Below are 11,632 nucleotides of genomic sequence, written 5' to 3' on the forward strand. Positions count from 1 at the left end.
TTAACATCTCTGGAGACAAATGTGAAACCAGTCATATGGCAGCACACTGCAGCATGTCAACATACTGTATCAACTTTCCCACAGTACGGTTTATGAAATGCTGTGCCATTAGGTCGAATTTAAATTGTACAGCCTTTGCCCATTCCTGCATGTTAAGTCTCGAATGTGTTAATTATAGGCTACCCCGACATTCTCTGTTTCCTATTTCTACCATGTTAAAAATTTGCCACTATCAGTTCTGACAGTCAGTAGGCCTAATAATCACACTATTCAACTGCCAATTTACTGTTAATTCCCTTCCGTTGGTATAGCCTACATTATCATTCCATTTAATGACATTGTTTCATTTACCTTCATTTGTTTCCTCTGTATACACTGTCACGGACATGTGGTTGTTGCTGAGGATCCTTAGTAACAGTTCTTAAAATAAAATAAATGTAGGCTAATTAAATTGTTATGGAGATGAGCGCAGACTAAACTGCAACAGTATAAACCTGACGCATGGCCCAATAATTGGCTGTCATCACACTGTTCCATGGTTAGTGCAGGCAATAGAGGAGAGTATAGCCTACTATTGTTCGCTATTCTCCATATTATAATTCTATGTACACTAATCTTCCTTCATTACCATGGGTTAATATATTTTCTGCGTAAAAAGCCCACCATACATACTTCTCTAACTCCAAAATGTGCCTAAATAATCTACATCAGAGTATTTTTAAATCTACCTGTTGGTGTTGAAACGGAGAGGAATATGCATATATTTAGATGTCTTTCTTTCATTGAGCCCTATCGTCTGAGCCCGTTGTCTTGATGTATTCGAGTCTATCAACCAAATTCAAATTAAAGTTACACTGTTTTTCAAGGGATGGATTAAGATAAATGTACTGAAAACCCTGTTGAATGAAAACTCCATGAGAAAATGAGTTGGCCAGCAAATGGGAGGGTTTTCAGTGGTTGAATTATATTTATTCAGAGCGAGCAAGGGAACCACACCTGCAAAGCCCGTTACGCACCTTCATAAGGTAAGTCTGAATACAAGGTTCTTCTATATGGAATTGTTTTAAGAAGGCCATACCAAGGATCATTTTGCTCTTTGATTTTGAAATGTAAGACCCCTTGAAGTATTAAAAAAAATATCAACAAATTATTTGATGAAAAAGTATTTTTGGCCTTACTGCTATTAGCCCATACAAACGCATTGAATAACAGATTCATTACATGGAACAACAGATAGTCCCAAAAAATATCAAAAGGAAGTGTGTTCTGAAGTGCCTCTCCTAAATCTGAGAAATGTAAGAAAGATCAGGAAACATATATATATATATATATATACAGTATATACACACTACCGGTCAAAAGTTTTAGAACACCTACTCATTCAAGGTTTTTTCTTTGTTTTTACTATTTTCTACATTGTGGAATAATAGTGAAGACATCAAAATAACCCATACGGAATCATGTAGTAACCAAAAAAAGTGTTTAACAAAGCAAAATATATTTGAGATTTGAGATTCTTCAAAGTAGCCACCCTTTGCCTTGATGACAGCTTTGCACACTCTTGGCATTCTCTCAACCATCTTCATGATGGAATGGATTTAAATTTTAACAGGTGTGCCTTGCTAAAAGTTAATTTGTGGAATTTCTTTCCTTCTTAATGCCTTTGAGCCAATCAGTTGTGCTGTGACAAGGTAGGGGTGGTATAGAAGATAGCCCTATTTGGTAAAAGACCAAGACCATATTATGGCAAGAATAAGCTCAAATAAGCAAATAGAAACGACAGTCAAGCATTACTTTAAGACATGAAGATCAGTCAATCCAGAAAAAATTAATTTGAAAGTTTCTTACATTTACATTTAAGTCATTTAGCAGACGCTCTTATCCAGAGCGACTTACAAATTGGAAAGTTCATACATATTCATCCTGGTCCCCCTGTGGGGAATGAACCCACAACCCTGGCGTTGCAAGCGCTATGCTCTACCAACTGAGCCACACGGGACCTAGTTCTTCAAGTGCAGTCGCAAAAACCATCAGGCGCCATGATGAAAGTGGCTCTCATGAGGACCGCCACAGGAAAGGAAGACCTAGAGTTACCTCTGCTGCAGAGGATAAGTTCATTAGAGTTAACTGCACCTCAGAATGCAGCCCATGAGTCCAAATTGGAGATTTTTGGATCCAACCGCCGTGTCTTTGCGAGACGCAGAGGAGGTGAACGGATAATCTCTGCATGTGTGGTTCCCATCGTGAAGCATGGAGGAGGAGGTGTGATGGTGTGGGGATGCTTTGCTGGTGACAAAGTCAGTGATTTATTTAGAATTCAAGGCACACTTAACTTCTTATGGCTGCAAGGGGCAGTATTGAGTAGCCAGTTAAATCGTGCCCATTTCAAACGGCCTCGTACTCAATTCTTGCTCGTACAATATGCATATTATTATTACTATTGGATAGAAAACACTCTCTAGTTTCTAAAACCGTTTGAATTATTTCTCTGAGTGAAACAGAACTCATTCTGCAGCACATTTCCTGACCAGGAAGTGGAATGTCAGAAATCGATGCTCTGTTCAACTTCCTGCCTATACATGGGCATGATACGTAAGAGTCTACGTACACTTCATACACCTTCCCCTGGTTGTCAAGAGGCGGTGAGAGAAGAAATTTCGTGTTTATCTTGGTCTGAGGTGGAATTAAAGCTCTTTGTATGACGTGACCGTCCATTTCCTGTTTCTGGAGCGCGCGAAAGGGGACATGGATTTGCCTTCTGTTTAGCTGTCGTTATGGACGACTAACATCTCCGGTTTAGATTTCATTTGATACATGTGACCATATCATCGTAAAGTATGTTTTTTCAATATAGTTTAATCAGATTATTGAAATTTTTTCGGGAGTTTTGCCGTGTTCCGTTCTCTGACTTTGTTGACGTTGGAGAGATCCGTGCCACTTGGCAAGTGCCCATGCTAAATCAAGAGGGAAATTTGCCGTTCCAGATCCAAACAACGACTGTTCTGGACAAAGGACATCTTGTCCAACATTCTGACGGAAGATCACCAAAAGTAAGAAACATTTTATGATGCTATTTCTAATATCTGTCGTGCATGTGAACTGGTCGTTGGCGCCCAAGTGTTTCTGGCTATTGTGGCTACGCTAATATAACGCTATATTGTGTTTTCGCTGTAAAACCCTTGATAAATCGGAAATATTGTCTGGAATCACAAGATGCCTGTCTTTCAATTGCTGTACACTATGTATTTTTCAGAAATGTTTTATAATGAGTATTTAGTTATTTGGCGTTGGTGTCTGTAATTTTTCTGTCTGCTTTCGGTGCAATTTCTGACTGTAGCTGCAATGTAAACTATGATTTATACCTGAAATACCTCAAATTTTTCTAACAAAACATATGCTATACAATAAATATGTTATCAGACTGTCATCTGATGAAGTTGTTTCTTGGTTAGTGGCTATTTATATCTTTATTTGGTCGAATTTGTGATAGCTACTGATGGAGTAAAAAACTGATGGAGTAAGAAAAGTGATGTCTTTTGCTAACGTGGTGAGCTAATAGATTTACATTTTGTGTCTTCCCTGTAAAACATTTTAAAAATCGGACATGTTGGCTTGATTCACAAGATGTGTACCTTTCATATGCTGTATTGGACTTGTTAATGTGTGAAAGTTAAATATTTAAAAAATATATCTTTTGAATTTCGCGCCCTGCACTTTGAGCTGGCTGTTGTCATAAGTGTACCGACGTCGGGCTTGCACGCCAAACAGGTTAACCAGCATGGCTAACACAACAATCTGCAGCGATACACCATCCCATCTGGTTTGCGCTTAGTTGGACTATCATTTGTTTTTCAACAGGATAATGACCCAACACACCTCCAGGCTGTGTAAGGGCTATTTGACCAAGAAGGAGAGTGATGGAGTGTTGCATCAGATGACCTGGCCTCCACTATCACCAGACCTCAACCCAATTGAGATGGTTTGGGATGAGTTGGACAGAAAAGGAAGGAAAAGGAAAAGCAGCCAACAAGTGCTCAGCATATGTGGGAACTTCTTCAAGACTGTTGGAAAAGCATTCTAACTGAAGCTGGTTGAGAGAATGCCAAGAGTGTGCAAAGCTGTCATCAAGGCAAAGGTGGCTACTTTGAAGACTCAAATATAAAATGTATTTTGATTTATTTAACGCTTTTTTGGTTACTACATGATTCCATATGTGTTATTTCATAGTTTTGATGTATGAACAAGTTTTCTAACATGTAGAAAATAGTAAAAATAAAGAAAAGCCCTTGAATGAGTAGGTGTGTCCAATTTTATGACTGGTACTGTACATGTTCCTGAGAGTCTCACCTTTGCACAGAGGGGTCATATTAGTGTGTAGCCCAAGCGGTTTAGACACTACAAACAGAAGTTGGCGAGTCTCCTGACACTTCTGGAAGTTGTAGAGCAAAACCATTGTGTTTGTGAGAGTCTCATCTTTCCATAGAGGGATCATAATAGTTTGTAAGCCAAACCGTCTGGACACTACAAACGATTTTGTGAGAAGACCAATTTTCGGGATGTCTCATGATCTGACTAACCGCTTTGGCTCTGTCACCTATCACCGCATCCCTTAATTGCAGTCAGAGTGCAGTATAACTGCAGTACACTGCACTATAACTGTAGTTAGAGTGCAGTATAACTGCAGTATGCTGCAATTACTGCGTCCAAAATACCACAGTCGACTGCAGTTACTGCAGTACTACTGTAGATTCAAAACTACAATCTTTTTTTGTAAGGTGTCATGACATACTTCATATGTAGGTGAATAACTCTGCAGGAATGACGACAGGATTGCCCGTGTTACTTTGTATCCAAATCAATGGCCTGTGACAGTGCAAGGGTTTTGCCACTGTCTGGTGGTCAAGCATAGGCAGGGACTCCAAACAAGAAGGCTTTTGAATAGAATTTTAACCAGCAGCTAAAACTTGGCCTTTCGAGGCAGTCTGCAGTTCTTTGGACCACTGCTTTGGAAAAAGTTGGAAATCCACCTGAGTTAGCAAACATTTTGAACAAAGCAAAACAAAACCTAGCTCTGTCAAAGCTCTAGAGTTCCACTTTTAAACATCAAAACAAAAAGCTTATTAGTAGCAAGTAACATTAAAACTTATTTGGGGTAGGGTGCAGTATTTTCACGTCCGGATGAAAAGCATGCCCAGATTAAACTGCCTGCTACGCAGGCCCAGATGCTAGGGTATGCATATCATTAGTAGATTTGGATAGAAAACACTCTGACGTTTCTAAAACTGTTTGAATGATGTCTGTGAGTATAACAGAACTCATATGGCAGGCAAAAACCTGAGAAAAAATCCAACCAGGAAGTGGTACATCTGAGATTTGTAGTTTTTCAACTCTTTGCTTATCCAAGATACAGTGGAAATGGGGTCATATTGCACTTCCTAAGGCTTCCACTAGATGTCAACAGTCTTTAGAACCGTGTTTGATGCTTCTACTGTGAAGTGGGGGCAAATGAGAGGGGATTGAGTAAGGTCTCTCCAAGAGTGCCACCAGCTGACCATGCGCGTTAATGTGAGAGTTAGCTTGAGTTCCATTGCATTTCTGAAGACAAAGGAATTCTCCGGTTGGAACATTATTGAAGATTTATGTTAAAAACATCCTAAAGATTGATTCTATACTTCGTTTGACATGTTTCTATGGACTGTAATATAACTTTTTGTACTTTTCGTCCGTACTTTCCGCTGGACTTGCACACGCGTCGTGAGTTTAGATTGTGTACTGAACGTGCGAACAACAAGGAGGAATTTGGACATAAATGATGGACATTATCGAACAAAACAAATATTTATTGTGGAACTGGGATTCCTGGGAGTGCATTCTGATGAAGATCATCAAAGGTAAGTGAATATTTATAATGCTATTTCTGACTTCTGTTGACTCCAACATGGCGGATATCTCTTTGGGTTGATTTGTCGTCTGAGCGCCGTACTCAGATTATTGCATGGTTTGCTTTTTCCGTAAAGTGTTTTTGAAATCTGACACAGCGGTTGCATTAAGGAGAAGTGGATCTAAAATTCCATGCATAACAGTTGTATCTTTTATCAATGTTTATTATGAGTATTTCTGCAAATTGATGTGGGTCTCTGCAAAATCACCGGATGTTTTGGAACTACTGAACATAACGCGCCAATGTAAACTCTGATTTTTGGATATAAATATGAACTTTACCGAACAAAACCTACATGTATTGTGTAACATGAAGTCCTATGAGTGTCATCTGATGAAGATCATCAAAGGTTAGTGATTCATTTGATCTATATTTCTGCTTTTTGTGACTCCTCTCTTTGGCTGGAAAAATGGCTGTGTTTTTCTGTGACTTGGCTCTGACCTAACATAATCGTTTGGTGTGCTTTCGTCGTAGAGCCTTTTTGAAATCGGACACTGTGGCTGGATTTACATCAAGTATATCTTTAAAATGGTGTAAAATACATGTATGTTTGAGAAATTTTAACTATGGGATTTCTGTTGTTTTGAATTTGGCGCCCTGCAGTTTCACTGGCTGTTGACGAGGTGAGACGTACGATTTACACATGACTTTACTGACAAACTTAACTGGTGCAACACAGCTGTAGGATGGTAACCTACTGTTATAACATTAACTATTACCCAGTCTCTGAGGTTCATCCCCCATCAGAGCTTGTTTTGATGTTTCTTGCAGACTAAAACAGCCACAACAAATAATGCTCTCTGAGCTGTGAGAACACATCTCCCAGAGTCATCAAACAGCCTATATAACCTTTTGCAGGGAGAGGTTTAATTTTCCTTTTCCTCTTCCAAATCACCAATCCCATGCAGGGAGAACTGTTGTTATCACAATAATCATCCAAGCAAGGGCAGATTGGGAAGTCCAGGAGGACACGTGTTTTAACGCCTCTCAAAGGCTTCCCGCTGTGATGAAATAGGGTAGGGTCATTTTTAGGGCAAGTTATAGGAAGAAACGTTCAAATAATGGAACGGTTTGATCATTTTCTAGTGAGAAGGTAAACCATATGGATTCTGTATAGGTAAACATGGGAAATGTGTATTCCTCTTCTTCCCGTCTCCCTCACACAAGCCAGATCTCAAGACTCTTTGGCACAGATGAAGGATTGAGAAGCAAATCTGAAATATGTGTGTGTGGTGTGTGTGTGCCTGTGTGCGTGCATGTGTGTGTGCATGGGTTCTTCCCGTTGCACCTCCAGATGACTAATCCACCTGAGGTGTGTGTGAGATGTGAATCTCTCTGGGCGTAAACAGAAAGCACTCAGCATGACAAAGCTATGCTTCAAGTCACAATCTGTTATCCTATCTGTCTCTCCACTCCTCCTGGTTCTGCCATAAATATATATCTTGTCAAATTCAACTAAATGTTCCCAAAAGGATATCACTCAGTATTCTGCTTGAAGGATATCTTTTTTCTTGGCTGTTTTCAATGTTGGGCCGGATCTGATTTAGTTGTGATTCATCTGGTCTCAAAAATAAAGTGGAGACTCACTTTGTTAGAATAGAGAGTGGAGAGAACGTTTGGGAGATGTGTTTTTGGACAAAGTACATAGAAGTACACAGGTGGAATTTCCTTTCTCATCTCGTTCTATTCCCTCTTTTCATTCTTCACATTGTTTTTCACTTACACCCTCTCCTTCTCTTACTTGTTCTCTCCTTGTCCCCTGTCCTCTCTCTCTCCTCTTCTCCCACTCTCCTTCTCTGTCCTTGGCATGGACCTGAAGGCCACCCTCCCCCTTATTATTCTTATTTGGCACGGCCAGACTGGCTGGTGCCAGTGCTTGACCCTGTCTGTCCAGTCACAGGCAGTAATCATTTCATAAGCACCATTTAATCAAAACATAACCATATTTCAAATTCTATTTTCGCCCCGGCTATTGCCTCGAACAAATATGTCCTGAGAGGCAATCTAAACCCAAGTGTTCATACCGTATGTGTGTGCATGTGTGCGTGTGTGTGTGTGTGTGTGTGTGTGTGTGTGTGTGTGTGTGTGTGTGTGTGTGTGTGTGTGTGTGTGTGTGTGTGTGTGTGTGTGTGTGTGCATGTGTGCGTGTGTGTGTGTGTGTGTGTGTGTGTGTGTGTGTGTGTGTGTGTGTGTGTGTGTGTGTGTGTGTGTGTGTGTGTGTGTGTGTGTGTGTGCGCGCATACTGCTTTATTACAGCAATCAATTTGAAACTAGTTAGTAATGGGTCCACACTTGGCAGGGGACACATCGCACATTCATGGCCAAGTCATATAGAGACCATCCTCGTATTATAAACGAGTTGAGCCAAATTACTTCTGTGTGCTTCCCTCTTCTCTAATCAACACGATAGTCGGTAGTGAGAAGAACTCTCTGCAAACAGAGTGTGGACAGTATCCTCATTATAAGGTGACTATATAAGATTATAAAAACTTTCATCAGAGTTGTGTACAATGTTATTATAGTAAACGAAAACTGAAACGAAAACCAATCATGAAAAAAATATTTTGTAAACTGAAATAAAATAATAATAACCGACGTGTTTGAAAAACTAAAACTATACTAAAACTATTATCTTTGACTCCAAAACAAACTTTTTTATTTGTTTATTTTATTTCACCTTTATTTAACCAGGTAGGCCAATTGAGAACAAGTTCTTATTTACAACTGCAACCTGCCCAAGATAAAGCAAAGCAGTGCGACAGAAACAACAACACAGAGTGACATGGAATAAACAAGCGTACAGTCAATAACACAATAGAAAAAAAGTCTATATACAGTGTGTGCAAATGGCGTAAGGAGGTAAGGCAATAAATACGCCATAGTAGCGAAGTAATTACAATTCAGAAAAGCAACACTGGAGTGATAGATGTGCAGATGATGATGTGCAAGTAGAAATACTGGTGTGCAAAAGAGCAACAAAAAAAACAAAAAGAAATATGGGGATGAGGTAGGTAGATTGGGCTATTTACAGATGAGCTGTGTACAGCTGCAGCGATCGGTTAGCTGCTCAGATAGCTGATGTTTAAAGTTAGTGAGGGAGATATAAGTCTCCAACTTAAGCAATTTTTGCAATTCGTTCCAGTCATTGGCAGCAGAGAACTGGAAGGAAAGGTGGCCAAAGGGGATGTTGGCTTTGGGGATGACCTGTGAGATATACCTGCTGGAGCGCGTGCTACGGGTGGGTGTTGTTATCGTGACCAGTGAGCTGAGATAAGTCGGAGCTTTACCTAGCAAAGACTTATAGATGACCAGGAGCCAGTGGGTCTGGCGACGAATATGTAGCGAGGGCCAGCCGACGAGAGCATACAGGTCGCAGTGGTGGGTGGTATGTGGGGCTTTGGTGACAAAATGGATGGCACTGTGATAGACTACATCCAGTTTACTGAGTAGAGTGTTGGAGGCTATTTTGTAAATGACATCGCCGAAGTCGAGGATCGGTGGGATAGTCAGTTTTACGAGGATATGTTTGGCGGCGTGAGTGAGGGAGGCTTTGTTGCGAAATAGGAAGCCGATTCTAGATTTCATTTTGGATTGGAGATGTTTAATATGAGTCTGGAAGGAGAGTTTACAGTCTAGCCAGACACCTAGGTATTTGTAGTTCTCCGCATATTCCAAGTCAGAACCGTCCAGAGTAGTGATGCTAGAAGGGCGGGCGGGTGCGGGCAGCGATTGGTTGAAAAGCATGCATTTAGTTTTACTAGCGTTTAAGAGCAGTTGGAGGCCACGGAAGGAGTGTTGTATGGCATTGAAGCTCGTTTGGAGGTTTGTTAACACAGTGTCCAAAGAAGGGCCAGATGTATACCGAATGGTGTCGTCTGCGTAGAGGTGGATCAGTGATTCACCCGCAGCAAGAGCGACATCGTTGATATATACAGAGAAAAGGGTCGGCCTGAGATTTGAACCATGTGGTACCCCATAGAGACTGCCAGAGGTACGGACAACAGGCCCTCCGATTTGACACGCTGAACTCTATTTGAGAAGTAGTTAGTGAACCAGGCGAGGCAGTAATTTGAGAAACCAAGGCTGTTGAGTCTGCCGATAAGAATACGGTGATTGACAGAGTCGAAAGCCTTTGCCAGGTCGATGAAGACGGCTGCACAGTACTGTCTGTTATCGATGGTGGTTATGATATCGTTTAATACCTTGAGCGTGGCTGAGGTGCACCCGTGACCAGCTCGGAAACCGGATTGCACAGCGGAGAAGGTACGGTGGGATTCGAAATGGTCAGTGATCTGTTTATTAACTTGGCTTTTGAATACTTTAGAAAGGCAGGGCAGGATGTATATAGATCTGTAACAGTTTGGGTCTCGAGTGTCACCCCCTTTGAAGAGGGGGATGACCGCGGCAGTTTTCCAATCTTTAGGGATGTCAGACGATACAAAAGAGAGATTGAACAGACTGGTAATAGGGGTTGCAATAATGGCGGCGGATAATTTTTGAAAGAGAGGGTCCAGATTGTCTAGCCCATTTGATTTAAAATAAAATAAAACCCAGCATGAATTATGTTTAGTTTTAGTTTCATTAAACTATGGCCAAAAACCGAATGGGGTTTTCAAGCTTTTGGGGAATTTTCAAGCAACTGAATCTGGCGGGTTAATGTGGCCAGGAGATGGCGATGTTTCAAAAAGGCCTAGCTTGTGCATCACTGTCACTAGCGATCACTTGCTAAAAGATCAAAAAACATCTAGGTGGCTAACTTTAATTATTCTTATATGAAAACCACCATATTTTTTTTGCACCAGTCTCGGCGCTATTCCTTTCAAATCCAAGTCACATTAAGATGAATCCCAAATGTGCGAAGAGTCTGGTGAACCAACATGTCAAATTTGGCTTTCGTTAGCCAATATAGAAACTCCCGGCGCATTGGCTTAATCAGCTGAATCTGCCAACCAATCTTCTCCCACAACACTTTCCCCCTAGCCATCTCCGGTACGCTAGCACAAGCACAAAGCCATGCCTCACAGTCGTGTGATTTGATGATGACAAATACTTTATTCAAGGTCAATCCCATAGAATTCTATGGTCAGCCCCACTAAGGCTAACTTTGAATCGTTGATGTACCAGGCTTATATGCGCTGTGAGCAATAGCCTGGGGACAAGGTTACATTAAGATTGACTTTATAATTTAAACTTAGCCTAACCTTAGCGCTCAAGAACCCAAGGACATACACCCATAGGGTTCTAATTTGAACAATGGACCACAGAGGGGCCTACATGTACAACTGTACAGACTCTGTGCCTACAAGTTGATAATCACTGCGTTCAATACGGAAACTTCAGAAATTCTACTTTCATATCAGCCCAAAATTATTTTACAAATACATTTTAACCCAGATTCCCACTGAGGTTTTTTGAGCTAATGGAAACTTGGGAGGGAACCAAAAAAAACTGTCGGCCCAAAGCTGTGTTACACAAAAAAAACTACTGTGGAAATCTGTGGTAAAACTATAAGTGTATCTTTTTAATTTGTAAAGTTATTTTGGGATGATAATCAAGTTGAGCGTTCAATCAAGGATCAATTGTTTCGAGATAGAGCATTTCACGCTTGACCAAATCACCTCAGCTAACTGAAACTAAACTGAATTAAAAATTAAAAAACGAATAGAAATAAAAGAAAAATATAAAAAACTA

Source organism: Salvelinus namaycush, chromosome 8 (genome assembly GCF_016432855.1).
Source record: "Salvelinus namaycush isolate Seneca chromosome 8, SaNama_1.0, whole genome shotgun sequence".
Taxonomy (NCBI): domain Eukaryota; kingdom Metazoa; phylum Chordata; class Actinopteri; order Salmoniformes; family Salmonidae; genus Salvelinus; species Salvelinus namaycush.